Consider the following 2,669-nt stretch of genomic DNA (forward strand, 5'->3'; position numbering starts at 1 on the left):
CTGTATCACTTCGGAATGTCCTCCCACATCAAGCTGAAATGCCGTAAAATAACTGATATACCTTTCACAGCCGCACTAACCCAATTCACGCATTTCTAGTCTTCAGGTCTACTTACTGTTACCGACGGCTCTATCTATACTTGTCAATCTAACACTGATATAATCGCCTCAAGGCTTTGGCATTTGATACCATAACCTTTTACCTCAAAGCGTATTTGGACGGAAATATTTCGCTTAATGAAATACACATACACGTAGTTGTAAAAGTATGCTGTCTTCTTTATCAAAAGGCAACTCATTGTATTGTTGTGGAAAGTCATGATTTTATTTGTTTGTGAAATGATTTAACAGTGCATCATAACTTAAAACCAAAACATAGAGCATATCCCATACAAAGTGGTGTCCCAAGGTCATTGTCTCTCTGATAGTCAATCCCACGATCTTCTTTCATGACAGTAACGGTGATATCGTTCATTGACGCGATCTGAATTAACAGTCTGGTGAATTATTGAGAATGATGTCGATCTGAAGGCCACGTCGTCGCGACTATCTGCTGGATGTCAGGCACCAGATGAGACAACAATAATGGCAGCAAGGGTCGTGTCAGCTGCAGAGTCAGTATCAGCAGCTGTATACACACCTAACCCTGTGAAAAGAAAAATGTTCGGAATGAAACGATTTATAGTTAATTGGTTCAATAGACATGTACCAAAGTTATTCTTGTGATGAAACATGTCTATAAATTGTGTATATTTTAACGTGTATAATAATACATGCCGTACTAGGAATACGATATCAAAGTATTTACACTATGCATGACGTTCACTACACTTTTAACCTGATCTATTAACCTAGTTGGTTACAAATGAAGTTTTGTTACCTGTTCTAATATAGCCAGGTACAATTTCGTTCATTGAAAGAACATGCGAATGTTGATTTAGCTACAACTTGTTCTACATAAAAAGGATATTGGTAAACATTTGTTTGTAAAGCATTTTGTGTAAGTATTTGCTTATCATTGAAACACTCAGCTCACCACAAATGGATGGATATTAAGACCGAATTGATGAAGACCAAAGCCGAATGGATGAAAACGAAAGCCGTTTGGAGAGATTATAGGCCCCAATGGAGGAATGCCAAATGGATTAAATCCAACACCCAGTGGAGGATGGAAGGTGGCGTTGGTTGTTGCTAGGGCAACAACGCACATAACGGCAACGATCAGGACCTTCATTGTTGAAACTGTAGAATAAAAACAATATTCATTGGCTACTCATTGGAATTTAACCATATTCACGTTCACGTTAGGCTATCTATACACATTAACATATGGTGTTAGTTATCACTGTATAAAGTATTGTTATAAGACTTTACAAATACAAACCTAGACTTGGTACTTGAGAGCTATGGTATGTGAACCATTGACCCATCAGTACCCTATAGGGTGATAAACCGTTGAAATATCGGGATGAAATTTTTAAATCAAAGCACAAGAGGTGTAAGAATCAAATTACATATATAGACTCATGATTTTAGACCAAAATCCTAAAATGACCGTGCTCTTAAATGTACATGTACTTACGTGTGTATATTTGCCGAATGGTAAAGAAGAAGGTGAATGCTACAAACTATGAAGTATCATCAGCGGGTTTGCCTTATATACATGTACACATCACTGCCAGTTAGGTCATAAATTGCGTTAGGATTTTTACTTATGCAACCACCATGACAGGTGTTACACAATTGATGTAATAGTGTTACATAGAATGTCGTATGATCTTAAATAATGACAAAGACATTTTAGTGACGTGAATGGAGGACAATGAACAATTAGTCAGCTGTATAACAAACAGCGTGCAATAAGGTTAAACTTAAATACAGAAGTTTAGAACGTGACAAACCCTTAGTTTCAATGTGCAAAAGTAATGATTGCTAAACGCAGAGTCGATTGTACGATTCCGACTATATCTACTAAATAATGGATTTAAAAAAAAAAATATGCATATGCATGTATGGAACACAATGTGTTATTCCATGTGATTGAAGTATATTTTTATTCCGTATTGATGAAACCCGGATAAATAAAGACGCATGGTTGTTTATGTAAATGTCGCTACAGGAAATCAATTGACGATAGCTGGTAAAAAATAAACATGTTAAATGCTAAGCGAAGTCAAATGTATGATGCTTCAAAAGAAATTCCCGGCCGTAACCTGTGGTGTATGTGAAAGAACTAATGCATTAATATACACAACTTATAGGCATGTTTCATCAAAAGAACAACTTTGGTACATGTATATTGAACCAATTAACTATAAATCGTTTCATTCCGAACATTGTTTCTATTCACAGGGTTAGGTGTGTATGCAGCTGCAGAAAGCTGAATCTGCAGCTAACACGACCCTTGCTGACCATGTTGGTGTTTCATCTGGTGCCTGATATCCAACAGATTGTCACGACAGACTGTTGATTCAGATAACGTCAATGAACGATATCAGCGTTACTGTCATGCAAGAAGATAGTGGGATTAACTATCAGAGAGACAATGACCTTGGGAAACCACTTTGGCTGGGATATGCCCTATATTTTGGTTTTAAGTTATGATGTACTGTTAAGTCATTTTAGAAACAAATAAAATGACCCTCCACAACAGTACTATGACTTGACTT

At 36.6% G+C, this 2,669-nt stretch overlaps 1 long non-coding RNA gene across 1 annotated transcript; it reads right to left on the reverse strand.

The window, feature by feature from the left end:
- Nucleotides 1-303: 303 nt before the first annotated feature.
- On the reverse strand, nt 304-1,701 carry LOC125378370. The gene is made up of 3 exons (XR_007220233.1): nt 1,583-1,701; nt 1,037-1,242; nt 304-646 (listed from the first exon to the last, which is right to left on the reverse strand). It is a non-coding gene; the product is annotated as an uncharacterized LOC125378370 (long non-coding RNA).
- Nucleotides 1,702-2,669: the final 968 nt, after the last annotated feature.

The sequence above is a fragment of the Haliotis rufescens genome, unplaced genomic scaffold (assembly GCF_023055435.1).
Source record: "Haliotis rufescens isolate VD_foot unplaced genomic scaffold, xgHalRufe1.0.p SCAF_12, whole genome shotgun sequence".
NCBI lineage: Eukaryota > Metazoa > Mollusca > Gastropoda > Lepetellida > Haliotidae > Haliotis > Haliotis rufescens.